At 41.2% G+C, this 17641-nt stretch overlaps 1 long non-coding RNA gene across 2 annotated transcripts; it reads left to right on the plus strand.

Annotated features, from left to right (window-relative positions):
• Positions 1 to 3151: 3151 nt before the first annotated feature.
• On the plus strand, positions 3152 to 14957 carry LOC138069094 (uncharacterized). 2 transcript variants are annotated; one of them, XR_011143901.1, is made up of 4 exons: positions 3152 to 4370; positions 6095 to 6217; positions 11071 to 11208; positions 11346 to 14957. It is a non-coding gene; the product is annotated as an uncharacterized lncRNA (long non-coding RNA). The 2 variants fall into 2 exon arrangements; XR_011143902.1 differs by having other exon boundaries at positions 3152 to 4366.
• Positions 14958 to 17641: the final 2684 nt, after the last annotated feature.

Below are 17641 nucleotides of genomic sequence, written 5' to 3' on the forward strand. Positions count from 1 at the left end.
CCAAAGACTTCATTCAGAGATGGCTGGAGATATCTTAATGGTATACACAAAAACTGTGCAATGGTAAGTAGGTTCTGAGAGGATGGAGAGGAGAACGGGGAAAAAATGTGGGAGCTCTGGGGCAGCAGGGTAAAAGGCAGCTTGAGGAGAAGTTGAGGGAGTAATTAATAAGAATTCAAAGGATTGCAGGGAGGGGCAGGAGTTCTCCTTCTCTCTCTTGCACTCCACCTTCTCAATTGGAAAGCTCCTCCTTCTCCTCTTTAGTATAGGAATCCGAATTAGTCTTCTGTCCGGGGTTTATAGAGCAGCTAATTGCCTCCTGCAAAACTCCCTGTTCCCATATCTCCTGGGCTGCTGTTGCAGGAAAGGGAAGTAGGTGGCTGTGGGGTCCCAGCAGAGAGACAGCAAGGAACAGGGAGATCTGGACTTGCTAGTCCTGTTGTTGGTAGGGCCAAGAGCACAGATCTGCAGTAGCAACTTCAGCAGAAGTCCTGCCTTCAGTAAAAGCCACCCCCTCACTTCCACAGCCCCCTGCCCTCAGCAGGCACAGCAGCAGAGCAGAACGCCGTGTACATGTGAAGGAAACATTATGTGCTCCAGTGATTACTCCACTCAGACAACTGGTCCTTATAGTCCCTGGCACAGACAAAATGAACAAGTCTGTTTTGCTCGTATCTGAGATCAGCCTTGTCCATATTTCCTACCCTTCTCTCTTGTATGCACCTCACTTGTAATCCCAGACATTACATAGCACATGAAGAAATGGGAGCCTTCTACAGGATCCACTGGCATCACATGTGAGTTGCTATCAAGCTAAATCTCCATCTTCCCACTTTGGGAGAGGAAGGGGAAATGGTAAGAGATCACTGCATACCAGCTCAGAGGGAAAGAATCATCAAAACATGACAGGGAAAGTATGCAGCAACCACACTTTCAGCTTCCAAGGTGGAGAGGGGCTGGTAAACTACAGAGAGTTGGTATTGGCCCTGCTTTTTAAATACAGGCCCAAGGGATTCCTGCCCTGCTATGCATGGTTGCTCTTTTTGAGAAAACCCTATGAAATACAGCCAAGAATTTCTGATCAAAGGAAAACATAAGCATATACACTTGGTAGGAGCATTTCTTTCACCAACCCTTTGCCTCTTCCCCTGCACCTTCACGGTTCTCTCACTGCAATAACCATGGATCAGTTTTAAAAGTTTATATCCCATTACAGTCACAAACCTTAAACCCTTCACATTTCTCCCAAGTAACCACCTCCCACTTTCAGTTCAGTTCAACCTACCCATCTCTGCTTTTCTTCTCTCTCTTCACTTCTCTGCAAACTCTCAGATCTCTCAATACTGCTGACGAAAATGTTGAACATCATTGCCAAAATAAGGCTCCTGTATCAAGTTACATTGCAGCCACGTTACAAGGGTCTGAAGATGGGCACATTAGGTTGTTTGATGTGAAAAGCTGTACATCCAGCCACACAGCAAACATGACTGGGGATGGAGTTGTTGGCCCAACATGCTCCACAGCATACTGGCTCACATAAGAGCCGGTGGCTTACAGGCAAATCACTGTAGGCACATGCTTTTTAGGAGTACGTAACGCAGGTTGCAGTGTAGTGCTGCTGCCCCTCTCCTGCTCCGGGACCTGCATCACAGGAGAGCTACTCAGCTGCAAGCTGTGTCTGGTGTGTGGGGTGTGCAAAGCAGCAGTATGCTGCAAATGTAGGAGCTGCTAGTGCTACGGTGGAGCACCACAGGAGGCAGTAAGAAGAGTGGGTTTCTTTCAAATAGCTCTCTGCATCTAGCTGGTCCATACAGAAGGCATAAGTAGGCACACCTGGCTCTCTGGACTTATTATTAGTGTTTAAGGAATAGGCCAGAATATTGTAGCAGAATAGTAAAATTGCTTTGCCTGTCAGTAACACTTCCTAGCCAAAGATCTTAGAGCTCTTTACTTACATATTTAACGTTATTAATCTCTTCTGAATTCGGTAAATATCATCTATATTTTAAATAAACAAGAAAATAAAGGGAAAGAGGGATTTGGTGATCTGCACACAATCACCAGGTACCACTTGGTGCTCATTCAAAAATCAGGAAAGATCAATTGCAATAGTGAAGAAAAAACATTAAAAAGCACCCTCTAACCCTTTTTGAAAAAAGCTGGTAATACCTTACAGTTACCATAGGTGAATTTCTTCACCTCCAGGAGCCTTATTTTTCCTTGATGTAAAATGGCATAATGATCCTGACCTACTTCGTGAAGTGCGTGGACTTCTACTTACTACAAATACTGTGTAGCGACTAAGTATTACTTTTACTATTAAAGTACAGCCACCTCTGGGTTTGAACGCAGCAAGCTGTGAAAACATCAAATTGAATCTGCCAAATGGCATTTAGATGGGCAATCTGCCCTTCACACCCCATGTTTGCACAGAGTCATAAAAGTGTTTATTACACTCTTACAGGGAATAAAACTGAGTTTTTAAGAAATATAAGTTTGATATCATTCGGTATTTGATTTCAGATGTCACCCTGAAGCAACTAAGTACTGCCTTTTCTTCATTTATTAAGTAATGCTTTCCATAGGACACACTTTTTTTCTTTGCTTGTTTGTTTTCCCATGGTCTCCTCGCTTCATACTGAGCAGTGCCCAGCAGTGTTTTACTTGTACAAGCTGATGAGTTCATGCCCTGAAATGGAAGGGTTACACAAGACTCAGCTGCTAACATTCCCAGGGCTGAAAATCTACAAACACTGCCACGTGTATGCATTGGGGAGGGGTGAGGGGGGTGGCTTTAAAAAAATTAGAAAAAAAATACCACAAAAACAATGTATTGCACTGGGACTTTGATTGCGCATCATCTGCTTTCACTTACCATTTCAAGCTCTATTGCACCAGCTGAAGCAAAACATTTTTTCTCCTTTTTATAATTTATATCATAACCATGGAAAAGGAAACATAAAATCACTTAGATGACCATATGAGAGTGAGAGTGTCCAAGATATTAGCTCTAAGGAGATGAAATACAGTAGGATAACTCAAAAGAATTCTCAGATACTATTTCAGGAAGATATGTGCCCTCCTCACCTTACTCCTCACATTTTATCAAAAAAAGAAAAAAAAAATCTGGAACGGAATACGTTACCTTGGGGGATTAACAGAAGAGAAAGTTTGCAATAATTTCCATGATGACTTTTCAGCTTACAATAAGATTCCATTAACCTTATTCATCCCATCCAGGGACCACATCTCTAGTCACATACAGGCCAACATATGATTGCTTAGTTGCTTTTAATGCAGGAGGATTGTATTTCCCATGCCCTGGCTAAAGATTAAAAGAAAACTCTCCAGGCAGGAGGTGGACACGAAAATGTTCTTTGGTGCCAAGCTTAGCTCTTTTTTCCCCTCCTTTTTTAGACTTTCATCCAAAACATGCTTACTTTGGCAGCCTACCCAGAGGACTGTGAAATAATAAAGAGCCACTGTCCAATTCTTACCTCTGCAGGACAGTAGACCAAATTTAATACTTGCAAATTTTAGTTGGTTTTGATCAAAGTTTTTTTGCCAAACTAGAATCTTTGCTTGTTTCTGTGTTGTCATCGGCAGCTGGAGGGGCTGTAGAGACAGATTTTTCCCAAGGGCTTTTTAAGTGCTACCTGCCTTTTAACTACATAAAGAAAAGGGGCAGGATTGCCAGGACAGGTGGGGAGAGAAGAATTTCTCTGTTTAAGAACTGTTTAAGAATTTGTCTTTAAAAGACTGAATGGATGTTTCAAGGGATGATGAGGCCTCACTTCTGTGCTGCTAGCTTAAACCAGAGGTGCTTAAAGATTACTAATTACTTTGTTATTACTCATGTTTGTTAGAGTAATATCTGGAGACTAATCAAGATGGACACAGATATAGTAAACCCTATATAAACAGGGAGCTGTACACAGTCCTTGACCTAAAGAACTAATAATCTAAACAGACACGCCAGACATGACGGAACATGACATTGTCAGCAATGTTTGAAAGCACACGTAATTGTGGCAGTATGCTCAATACTTTAATACTCAGTTACTCCTTCTCGAATCAAAGTGAAGATTTCCAAAAGCACACAAAGGTGTGAAATACACAAATATATCGAGAAAGTCACCTTAAATTACTAACTCTGTGAGCGGATATGCTCTTCACCGATAAAAGAGTTTCCCTTTCAGTTGCAACATCCTGTAGAAACAAATGCTAAATCCTGTGCCATCGAAGTTAATAGCACATTTTCCATTTAGTAGATCAGAACAAAAATAACAACCTAAATAACTACACATCAGAAACTGAAAAAGCAGCAATCAGTTTTTATGAGAACTTTTCTTGGGCAGACATCAAGGTAGGTAAGTCAAAAGTAGGTAAGCCTCACTATCTTCCTTCTGTGGCGAGGGGAAGGCAGGCACAAGATAAAATTTAAGGCACAAAAGATGGGACAGGAATTAACCTAAGGCTACACAATAACTCAGGATTAAACTGGTAGGACGGAATTCAAAATCTGGCCCTTCAGAACTTGAGCAAGACTGACCGAAAGACTGCATATTGTCAGAAATCTAATAATTGCAGGAACAGTGAGACAGAACTGAAAGTTATATGTAAATCTGAGTCGAGCAATTCCTGCACTAATAGTCCCCAGTCTTTGGTACATGAAGCTCTCCCTTTGAGGCTGTGTTGAAGTACAGGCAGCAAGTTAGGATAGGGAAGACTGCACAGAACTTTTTTCAGTGTGAGGATCAGTAGTGGATTCCAGTTCTGAGGGAGGTTTATGGTACTTGTTCTGGCATCACAATCATATTTATGCTCTATGAAGTCAAATTCTAGTAACTGTAGTCCGCTAGGTGCTAATAGATGATGCTGTAATGCATGTACAAATTGTATTCCTCCTTGATCCACAATACAAAAAACCCCAGGAGTCAGTAAAGTGAGAATTTGATCTTGCAGGAGAATTTAAGGACAGATTATCTAAAACTTAAAACAAACACATAATGTTCTGTTGGGAATCATATCTGTTTACTAAGGAAATTCAAAAGCATAAATATTTATAATGGGAGGTACATGGATTTCTCTTAATGTTATAGTTAGTTCCATTTTGGAATACATGCTGTTTTGCTTAAAGTTTTCTATTTGCTTTTGAAATCTGACCCATATCCCATATATTAACTTCATTATTTGCTCATCATTTCTGTCCCTATCCCTGCTCCGTTGTTTTTCCAGGGTTTGTCTTTTATTGGAAATTCCATCTGCCTTTAAATCTTACCAAAGGCTGGCCTTGATAAAAGAATCTGAAAATGAAAGAGCACAATCCTAACTTAGTATTTACAAAATAGATTTGTGCCATATATATACTGTATGTACCTATAAATACACATATGTAACATTATTATTATTTAATGGTATTACAAGCAAATTTAGAGAACCCAGTGAAAATCAGGTGTAAAAGTCTCTTCCTTGTAGAGTTTACAATCTGAATAGTCAAATTAGACACAACATTGATGAAAATAACTCCGTGTCTTCATGACAGATGTGTGCTTTCAATTCCCTTTATGCTGTTCCTTTCCTGCACCTCGAAAGGAACTGGCAAAATAAATAGCACAGTGAACTTTATACCCATCAACAGAAAAAATCTGTAACAGGCAGGGCCCAAAGAATGAAGCCATTGTCAGCACAGCGTGATGTGAATGCTTTAGGAGTCTGCAATAGCATTTGTGCATCGGGGACCCTGCACCAGTGCAAAAAATAATCATAATGAAAACAAACTGCAAGGCTCTAACTAGCCCTGGGCAGACCTCAGACCATGCAGAAATTTCAAACAGCTTTTAAATGTGCAGATGCTGTCTGGGCCTTCTCTGAAAAAGCCTCACTCAAAAGTGTCTACACAATGTCTTCAGTTCTCATACGGTCAGGCTCCTGTGAATTTATTACTTTCCATTTCCAAAGCAGCAGTCAACTTAAAATAAATTACTTGACATACGTTTCTATCAGCTCAGAGTTAACCTTAAACTTGGAGCACAGATATATTAAATTGGAGAAGTTCTGATTTTATCCAAAATATTTTGTCCCCCTTTTCCAGGCAGCATCGCAAGTTACCTGTTTAGACCCTGTGAACCTGATTATTTCACTGGAGAATACAGACTGAATCAAGAGTTAAGTATTAGTGTCCAGCCATGGGAAAAAAGTGGGATTATCACAGAAGGTGAGTGAAAATTTCAAAAATGGCTTACAGAGGAAATCACAGCCAGGCCACAAAATCTCAAGGATCGACTCTTTCATGGTCTGCAAAATGATCAGCAGTCAAGTAGCAACAAGGTGTAAATTATAAGTTTACAGCAAAGATCTGACAGTCCATCTACAGCTTTGCCAGCACGGGGGATAGTATGACACACACCATTTTGTGTTGCTTATAGGAGCACCTGCAGGAGCAAAGCAGCTCCCATTATAGCGGGCTCTTGATCTGTTACTGCAGCTAGAAGGCTCAAAGGCCATACTGGCAGCAGCTAGTGTAACAGTCTTATTCAGTAAATGACATTCTTACCGCTGTCTTTAGTGGGCCATATTTAGCTGACTTAAGAGCATCCGCTTGGAGACCATTCATAAGACTTCAGAGTGTGTGGAGGCATAGGCCTTAGCACATTGCTCCCATTCTCTAGAGTTTTGCTGCATTTCTACAAAAATAATTCACAGGCTATTTACTACCTGCCTCACAGGAGCAAGGTCAGGACTCAGCACTTCTGTGGCAAGGGAAAGCTGCTGTATAGTCATATCACGGAACTGCAGATTAAAGTCTACAAAAACCTGCACTGACAGGAAAATGGAAAGAAACAGAGGGTCAGGAGGTGCTGCAGTATGTGCAACACGTGCATTTTACAGTTGTTTTGAGAGGAAGAGAGATATGTCTGGATGTTAAAACTCCTTTCTGGAGCTGAATTTGAACATAGATCCAAATGTCCTGGCTGGCAGGAATCTCTAGACTGACCCAAAAGCTAATATAGACCTTTATGTTCTAGCTCATGCCCGTTGTGTATTCAACATACAGAAGAGAAAGGGAGAAATCTGGTTGACCAGATTTTCTGGATTCCACTGGGAATCCTCAAGGACTAGAGATTTTTTTTTTTTTTTGGACCGTTTACCCCATGCCGATGGGTGGCCCAAGACTAGAGGACCACAAGAACCAGGGAGTTGTATGGGTGGTTTAACACTAACTTTAGTTGTGTATACAAGACCCCTTTGGACTTCTGCCAGGTACAGTTCAGGCAATCTGGAGAACATGGGCCAAGCTGTACAATGCATGCCTGTGGTGGTTTAAGACCTGAGGCACACAAATACTGTGAGGTTCAAAGGGATGCAGGGAAATAAGCACACAAAGCACAAAGCAGTATCTTTCTGTAGCAGCGAGTTCTAGACCCAAGAGTTACTGCTTCATCTCAGGGAATAACCTGGAGGCATAATCAGCTCTGATCTGTTTGTTTTTGTCTCCTCCTGGGAGCCATTATATGATTAACAAAATAAATCAATTTTAAATAACTCAGTGTGTAAGCTTACAACAGAGCTGTTCTTTCTGGCATACCTCTGGGACATTACACAGTCCTCCACCATTATGAATGAATGAATGGGTCTTAGCTGTACTGCAATAGAGTAATTTGTTTTAATAATGTCTGAATATACACTGAGGTAATATTTGTGCAAACTGTAATAGTGTTTTCAGGGCAGAAATTCACATGTTAAGAGAACAGTGTTTATTTACATTTAAAGAGCAGTTATGGACAGAAAAGAGGTTGTTAAAATGACACCAGGAAGATCATATTTATTCTCTCCCTGTGGTTTCAGTTCAGATTTGCCTGGTGCACGAGTCAAAGGTTTTCTTTTAAATGACAGTTACAGAAACTCCACATGGGATTTGAAAGACATCTGTTTTTTATCCTCATACCAACAGTGGAGAGTCTGCAACTAGATTTAACTGAAGAGTTGACAGCAAGGAGAGATGCCAAATGCCCAGAATCTTCTTAATCCTTTACAAGATTCGGTTCCTCCTCTCAGAAAAGGAATGTTATCATTTGTGATTAGTGAAATCCATATACATATTAGGAGCACCACAGAAAGAACAGTGGTTTTGGGGTGGGGGTAGGTTTTTCTGGTCTATTTTCTAATGCTGATTCCTTCTCCCATTAAGAACGGCAGGGTGCTTAAGAAGAGCAGACTATACTGTGCTCTTCAGGAACGGCTGCCTGAGGAAGACTTGATAAAGATGTGTCAGTGCTTTTAAGTAAGGTTAAGAACCAAACACCCCATGATTGTCATGTTTTGTTTCTCTACAAGTATCCTAGAATTAATATCTCCTCTCAGTTCCATATTAAGCTGTTCTGAAGGTACTTCCTACCCTGACTTGTTTCTGCAGAGATTGTACCTGTTTCTTTTTAATTTATGACAGTTCCCTGGAACCTTAGTTCTGATGCTAAGAGGTACTGTTTTTAAAAGGACAGATGAAATCTCATTAGCAGTAGAAACACACAGAAGTAAATTGCTGTAGGCCAAGATCTGAAGGCTAAAGACCCCGTAACAGTCCACAACTCACAGCCATTTGATAGAGGCTAACCTGTATTTAATTCTGGCAGAACATCTTTTTTGGCCACATGGTTTTTCAAACTAGAAAAGGTTTTGTTGTGTATAATAAATATATATTCTTTGGAAGAAACACTGACAAATACTTTCTATTCTCTAAGCTACCTGCTTACTAGACTACGTTTTGTTGTGATGTAGGGGTTCTATGCATTTTTTGTTGAAGTAGCTCGTTGCATCATAAAGGTGAATCTCCTGATGCTCCTGGATTGCTGCTTCAACAGCAGTGGAGCTCATGACAGCACTGAAAAAGCATGATGCTGAAGATAAAGTTGAGCTGGAATTTCCAGTCTCAGCACTGCAATCAGTTATAGCTGTCCCTCTCTTTCCAAACAACAATATCCCTTCTGGGAAATAGTTACTGATGTTTGGCTTTGACTCTGAAGCAAATCTTTGCAAGCATTGGAAAATTTGAATGCAATCATTTGGCTGCCTTGCAGTTATCTCAAGTGAACAAAAATGCTTTTCATCTGCTAGGAACTTTGTTCAACTTAAGGCAGCTGAAACAGCATTCCAACACTTCACAAACCTATCTGCTTCTCCCCTTCAGTATTTTGTTTTATCAGATTCAGGACTCAGACTCTCCAGAGAAACTGCTTAACAAACTAAATAAAACCAAAATCCCTGATATTGCTGTAGAACTCAAGCTCACTGGGGATGACAGCCCTGTATTTCATTTGTACCTGACAGTTTCTGCTATAGCAAAATAGCAGACTGCAAATAAAAGTTCTTTTTGAGGAAGGAATATAAATAACATGAACTATAACCCTTTGTTGTAAGGCATTACTTAGGGGCAGAGGTAAAATATTCAGTTCCTCTTCTACTTAAAATAAAAGCTCCATGACAATCCACGTGACAATCAACATGATACAGCAGAATTTCATTAAGTCACATTGGCAGGAAGCTGAAGGTCATAGCAGTGACTTTCACTATATGAAAAATATAGAAGAATATAAACCAGGTTCACTCATCATAAGAAGACTCTTGGCAATGATTGCTAAGTTACTGTAATACCTAAAATCATAGGAATCATTCTTTTCTTCATACCAAATTCATAATGCAAAATCTTATCACAAATCTGAGCCAGATTTAACAAAAAACTTTATGCTTATGTCTTATTTAGGAAGTTTCTTCATGTGCACAAATTTGAACACAACCATTAAGCACTTTTCTGAGTAGGAATTAGGCCTCCTTTAGTAAATATTTCCTGACCTTTTAGAAGAGACCTTTGTACAAAGTAGTTTGTAATAGTGAAAATTAACAGCATTTAAATATTTTTCAATTGCTTTTCAATACGTTAAGTATGTGCATGGAAGAAAACCACTGTGCTTTCATTAAGTAAATCAGAATACAAAGTCCTGGTTTTAAGTTAGGACAGAAAAGAGCTTCTTCCTACATCACTCCTAAAACCTGTCACTAAATTTCTTTCTGTAGAGACAGTGAAACAAACATGTTCATGACAGCAAGCATCATCAGAAATGCCAGAGGGAGCTCTTGAAGACAAATTCTGACTTACTCTTGTTGTTTTCTGCCAGGAAAACAACTTAAGGTCCATGACAGCAATACGTATGTTGTCACCCATTATGTCTTAGACTCTAAACATTTTTTTGAAATTGCTGTCTGCTTGAGTTCCCCTCAGTGAAGCTCCTCTAAAGAATTAAGGGTGGCTGTATCTTAAGGAAGCTGTCTGATACTGTATAGAGGAAGTACCTTAAAATATCTTTAGAAGTACAGCTATAGGTTAGATATATTTCCTGCTAATGAAAAAAGCGTGAAAGCAGTGAGCAGTCCCAGTCCCAAGTGGATAGTGCTAATTGATGGAGATTTTTTGTATACTTTAGTAAAAATGGTAGGTTCAAGGTCCTATTGAAACAGCAGGTCTGAGTTTACTAACACTGTGAAAGCTAAACAATTCCTCCCTTTAATGCAGCTGCTTTAACACAACATTATTGTTCTTAGGTTTGCTTTGACAGCAATAAACTTGGGCTATGCTTGACTTAAGGGTGCATATGTCTCCTTTTAAAAGAAAAGTAAGCTAAGGAGTACAAATATACAGCCTTCACAGAATCACAGAATCACAGAATCACTTAGGTTGGAAGGGACCTCTGGAGATCATCTAGTCCAACCTCCCTGCTCCAGCAGGGTCACCTAGAGCATATTGCCCAGGATCACATCCAGACGGGTTTTGAATATCTCCAGCGAAGGAGACTCCACTACCTCTCTGGGCAACCTGTTCCAATGCGCTGTCACCCTCACAGTCAAGAAGTTTTTCCTCACGTTCAGATGGAACTTCCTGTGGTTCAGTTTCTGCCCGTTGCCTCTTGTCCTGTCACTGGGCACCAGTGAGAAGAGGCTGGCCTCATCCTCTTGACACTCCCCCTTCAGATACTTATACACGTTGATGAGATCCCCTCTCAATCTTCTCTTCTCCAGGCCCAGCTCTCGCAGTCTTTCTTCATAGGAGAGAAGCTCCAGCCCTCTAATCATCTTGGTAGCCCTCCGCTGGACTCCCTCCAGGAGTGCCATGTCTCTCTTGTGCTGGGGAGCCCAGAACTGGACACAGGACTCCAGGTGAGGCCTGAGTAGAGGGGGAGGATGCCCTCCCTCGACCTGCTGGCAACACTCTGCCTAATGCAGCCCAGGATCCCATTGGCCTTCTTGGCCACAAGGGCACACTGCTGGCTCATGTTTAACTTGTTGTCCTCCAGCACTCCCAGGTCCTTCTCGGCAGAGCTACTTTCCAGCAGGTCAACCCCCAGCCTGCACTGGGGCATGGGGTTATTCCTCCCGAGGTGCAGGAGCCTGCACTTGCCTTTGTTCAACTTCAGGAGGTTCCTCTCCGCCCATCTCTCCAGCCTGTCCAGGTCCCTCTGAATGGCAGCACAGCCTTCTGGTGGGTCAGCCACTCCCCCCAGTTTCGTATCATCAGCAAACTTGCCGAGGGTGCACTCTGAGCCTTCCTCCAGGTCATCGATGGATACATTGAACAAGACTGGACCCAGGACTGACCCCTGGGGGACACCGCTAGCTCCAGGCCTCCAGCTAGACTCTGCACCACTGACCACAGCCCTCTGAGCTCTGCCATCCAGCCAGTTCTCCATCCACCTCACCATCCACTCATCTAACCCACACTTCCTGAGCTTACCTAGGAGGATGTGATGGGAGACAGTGTCAAAAGCCTTGCTGAAGTCCAGGGAGACAACATCCACTGCTCTCCCCTTGTCTACCCAGCCAGTCATTGCATCCTAGAAGGCTATCAGATTGGTCAAGCATGATTTCCCTTTGGTGAATCCATGCTGACTACTCCTGATCACCTTCTTGTCCTCCAGATGCTTAGTGATGACCTTCAGGAGGAGCTGTTCCATCACCTTTCCAGGGATGGAGGTGAGGCTGACAGGCCTGTAGTTTCCTGGCTCCTCCTTCTTGCCCTTTTTGAAGACTGGCGTTCAGCTGGTCTTCACAAACTCAAACAATGTTTGTTACTGTCACGTTGGTAAACCAACATTCAGAGTCTGAGCCAAAGATCATTGATGTAAATTGGAGACTTTCTGCTGACTTCAAAGTGCAGATGAACTGTCGTATACTGAGGATATTTTGTTATTGTTACAGGGATAAGATATAAAGAGCTGCCTATGATCTGAAAAGCATTTTCTGGATGCTTTTCTAGGAAGAACTGTGAATTCTCAAAGAGTATAAAGAGCAACTGGAAACCAGCAAGAGAGAAAATAACACCCTTTAGCACTTGCTATTTTTTGTGTGTGAAGAAAATAACATGCTGTTTCACCCAGTGATGATAGGTATAGCCACATCAGACTGCACTCTGAACCAACCTGATTCGGGAAAGGAGAGTATTTGCCCTTCTCTTCCTTCTTAAACTAGGCATAAAGCTATTCTGCTTCACTGATAAAAAAGAGGAATGCTAGAATTCAAGGCACCTGTTCACTATTACCATTTAGAATATACCTTTCTTATTTTTTAAGGGAGAATCTAATGTATTTTGCATTTCCCATACTAAATTACAAGCTTCAGAGTGGCCCTTTTTTGGCTAAAAACAGCTTTGTTATTTATTACTGATTTTCACAGTCTGCAGCAGTCAAGAGAGTCAGGGAGATTCTCCAACCTAGTTTTCACAGACTATGCCTTCTTGTAAACAAATTCCAGGGCAGATGTGAGTTATTAAATGGCAGTGGGCCACTTTTTTCCTATCCTTTCTTCTTCCCTGTTCCCTTATTTTGAAGCACATCTCATCTGGCAGTAAGTAGGAAATGAGTCACTGTCAGCATTAGAACCATCAGGTACTAGCGATAACAATATTCAGTAACAAAAATTCTACAGGTCATCCTGAGCTACAAAATTCACACCCAGAATTTTCCCCAGTGTTTACGCTCACAGGAACTTGAGATTTTCTTTAAGCTCGAGGTGATTCACACAAAGCAAAATCACACTGTATTTCACTACAGTATTTTCATGTAGCTGGGGCTTGTTTATGTGTTACACAATGAAATCTTAGGACTTCCCTGGCTGCAAGGACCAGCAGCCATTTTTCATATAAGTCAGTGAAAAACGTCAGAGACATTTGTTCCTCCTTATTTGGGTGTCTCCTTGATCATGTTTAAAGACAACACTGACAAAAAAAATCTACAGGAAGACTTCAGCAGATGGAGATGACATTGTGCAAAAGCAAAACTCAATGACAAAGAGCTCCTACAAAGCAAATTAAAAAGTGAAGAGTTCTGGCTCATAAGAGAAAGGATAAAATATCTGCTTAAAGAAATATTGAAGATTTCCAGTTTGCTGGTAAATCCGAAAAACATTGAAATAGTTAGAAAGTTAGATTTTGTTCCATCATCCTTTTCTAATTTCATACGAAAATTCTTAGTGGGCTTCTGTCCCAAATACTAGTTCATCTGCACAGTGACACTCACGGGATGGAGGTAGCAGACTGCAGACTCTTCAGATCAGAGACAGCGCATATAAAATACCTGTTTGCTGAAAGACCCTGATTCTAACTACAGGCTCTTTGTATTTCTGAGAGAAATAATGATAGCAATAATAATAATAGTTGAAAGCACATTCTGTTAGCTAAACTGGAAGCATCCTTGTATAGTACAACCGTACGGTCAAGAAATCACAGCACCAAAATATCAACAGAGATGAAAAGACAAAAAACACAGGTTAAGGGCAAAGTCTGTGCTCAGAATCGCTACTGTGAATAAGCAGATGTTGGGGTAGCAAATAAAATCTCTGTCAAAACCTGGTTATTTGTAGAAAATCAACAAATTAAACTGGTACATTTTTGCTCCTGTGAAGAGCCCATCAGCTCTCTCTTGCTCTTTTTGCAAGAACAATTCCACTGCACGTATGACTGGACTGTTGATTGCTCTTTTTCCTGGTAAGGAAGTTTTCACATATAACCACCCTGCAATTATGAGGTGGGATATAGGCTGCAATGGCCTCTACTAGAATAACTATCATCTCACTTTCAACAGAACATTTCTTACTGTTAACATATGGCAAGGGCTTGAAAGAATCCAGCTGGGTTTTAAAAAAGATCAACATTTACCTCATAAATTTACCCATCTAGATGTGGCAAAGAGGGAAATTAATGGAGGTCTTAAATCTGGGTTAAAGCACACTGAGTCATTTGGACAAAATCATTAAATGCAAACTCATTAAACAACAAATTATCAAAGTCTGATAACTGAAACAATAGTAGCTGATAGAAACCTCAAACCACAGGCACCTGAACCACCCAAAGCATGGGCTAACGTGCTCTTCCCCCACCCCAATGTGCTCTTGCCCCTCCTCCAACCTGACCTCTCCATAACCACCACATGGGCAGGGGCTAATTGAGCATGTGCCAACTAAAATCCATCTAGTATGCAAATATGACTACGAGTCAATCATCTTATCCCATAAATGGGGGGGAGGGGGGCCCAGAGCCCACTGAGCTCTCCTGCACAGCAGCGGGTGCACAGCAGAATCTCCCCTTGAGTAAGGATGCCTCTTAAGGTTACTCCTTGAGGTCAAGAGATTCCTCACCCGTGACAAATCCTCAGCAAGTGATTAATCGCACACTGAAACTTTGCAAACTTTGCTAAGTTAAATCTCTGATTGATTGTGCACATAATCCTTAGACATAAACTGTTGACCAAGATTGGATCCAGCCGCACCCAGAGTCCTCTGAGAAGGAGTCAGGAAAGCAAGGGGGTCCATTCTGAACCTCGTGACTCAACAGGAGGATCTCCTTGACACTTTTATCTGACCCTGTCCTCCACGCAGTAAATGACCCAGTGAACCTTGCCATCAACCCTTCTTAAATCATTGCCTTACTTAAGACTGAACTTCGTTAAATCACTGTCTTACCTCAATAAAACATATTTCTACTTCTCTCTTACAAGTGAAGTGCATCACTCCTCATTCATCTGCAACACCATTCAGAAATCTCAAACAGATCAGTGTAAGGGCCTCATTAGATACTTATTTGTATCACAGGGGCATGCATGTTTATACCTGGATTGGAGACGGGAGGAAAGGAGATACACAAGAGACAGCAAACAAACAGAAGAAGCAGTAAGCTAGATACAGCAATAGATGCACGAGTAGCACTGAGAAAAGGTTGAGAGATGCAGCTTTCAGCGTGATGCCACTGAAATACGTAAGCACAGAGAACAAAAAGAACTGTAAGCACAGACTGTTTCCTCCTTGATTCCTACCATGTTCAGGGGGACAGGTCCCTGTATTTGCATACATTGCAAATAAAGAAAATGACATCAAAGTTACCCAGTTCCATTACCTTTCATTCTAATTGGAACAATTTATATGAAATTTTGTGCCATTAGACAGGATGGTGTTTCAAAAGGTTTTCTTTATAAAGCCTGTGAAGTCAGTTTTATGAAGTCAAATCACAAGCATCTAAATGCCATGCAGAAGGACAGAGGTTGTGATATCCCCCTTGCAGGTTTTCACTGCAGCTTTTGCCCCTGCAGGTTTTAGAAGAGCCACAAGAGAGACCTGCATTAAAGCTCTTAGTTCTCGGTATAGTTTGGGTACTCAGAAAGAGTTGCGGCTCCACATGGCTCAACCCGTGAAACAGGGAAATTCTGCAAGATTATAGCTGGAAAGCCAATGGGCTGCTTCAACAACACAGTCAAAAAAGCAGGCCCTGCAGGCTCTAAAGTCTACATTCAACATTATTCAAAGATTTTGGAATTACTGAGGTTGTATAATATTAACCTAAAGCCATGTTCTCAGCTCTTAGGCAAAACTCATTTCAGCATCACCATCTCTGTTTCTCATTTCCATGGAACTTTGCCAAAGCAAATGCAGCTCAAGCTGAGGACCACCAGAACTGGTGTCACTTGCTAACAACTCTTTTGGCAGAGCATAAAAAGAACAATGGTCTTTGATTAAAAGACCTGGGCTGGACTGTGGGCTGCACCGTAACAGTCAAAATTTCTGGGCCACTACCTGATGTAGAGTGCAACCTGGTATAGTAAATATCTGTGTTGCTGGACTTAAAGATGTGAATGCTAAGCTAGCTCTTGGAAAGGATGATGGAGCCAGTTCCAGTGACACAGGTCTCTCTAGATTCGAAAAGTGAGCCTTGATGTCCATTCTCAGGTTCTGAAAAGTCCACCTCCAAGATACCACCACAGTGGCACATTGAAACTTTTACCGAGCAAAATCAGCTCCTTATTCAGACTCATTCTTTGTTCAGACTCAATGGAAAATAGTGAATTTTTGATTTTTTATCAAGAGAGTTACATAAAACAAACTTAAGAGGTAAAATTGTGCTCATTCCTCAGACATACATTTCAGATTATTTTTCAGTCTTAACTGACTACTTTTAAAAATGGTAAATTATACACAAACACAAATGGACTAAACAAGCTTGCTGGAATTCTAATGTGTATATGTAGACATTGCCTTGCAAGGGAAAAATACGCATGATTTTCAGTGCTGTTCAGTGCTGTTCTACTGCTGCTACAGTCCTGCTTGAATAGGATTACTGATCAAATTGGCAGCAAGAATGATCTCAACACATATCCAGCAATGGATTTAAGGAAATGGAAATTCTACATTGAGACATGGTTCATCTATCTGTGGCTTAACAATGTGGAGGACTTATTTAACCCCAGGGTAAGCAGAGGTGACAGGAAGGCAGATAAGAGATGTTGAAGCCTTTGCCAGGAAAGAAATAACAAAAATAATATCTTAATGCTTAGAAAGGAAACCAGGGGCCCACATTTTACAACCAGCTTATTAGTCAACTTTGGAGGGAATAGGCTTTCCAGTAATGGAATCAACCAGTTTCCAGACAACCTCTCCTTCCTCAGTGGCTGGGAAGTGACAATACCTCTATATTAACAGTGGTGGGAACCATAAGTGTGGTGTAAAATGAAATATTTATGATGTTATTGCAAGTGCTACACACTTATGAACTGCAAGTTCCTGTAACTCTTCACTGGCAAGGCTGTTCCCTACTCTACTACAATAAAATATCAGAAAGCCTACCAGCTTCAAGGGCTACAGTTTAAGTTCCAGAATAGAAGCTTTCTGACCTGGATATGGATAAAAGCATTTCTAAGATAAAGTTAATATTATTTTCTTATGAACTTAATGCTTATTTGACAGTTCTAGAAATTAAGTTCCTGTCAGGGAAAACAGTCTCTCTCTCTCTTGCTCTCTCATCCCGCCCTGTTCATTCTCATTCTGCCCCAGCCTGATGCAGAGAAATCTTAGGGATTATCTAAGGGGATAAGAGATTTACGAGAGAGCAATTTTTTCAGTCCACATAGCTTTGCTGGCAAACAGTTAACTGGAGTCTATTGCTATGGTGGTTTCTTTAGTATGGCAACAACTGTTCTCTAAAGAAGTAATTCAAATCACTACCCTGCCATCAACAGGCCCCTGGTACATGGCCCAAACATATACCATGTTGGTAAGAATAAACAAAGCTGAGCAGTGATTAAAATCATGTAATGGGGCTCCCTCTCCTAGT

This window comes from Struthio camelus, chromosome 1 (genome assembly GCF_040807025.1).
Source record: "Struthio camelus isolate bStrCam1 chromosome 1, bStrCam1.hap1, whole genome shotgun sequence".
NCBI classification, from domain to species: Eukaryota; Metazoa; Chordata; class Aves; order Struthioniformes; family Struthionidae; genus Struthio; species Struthio camelus.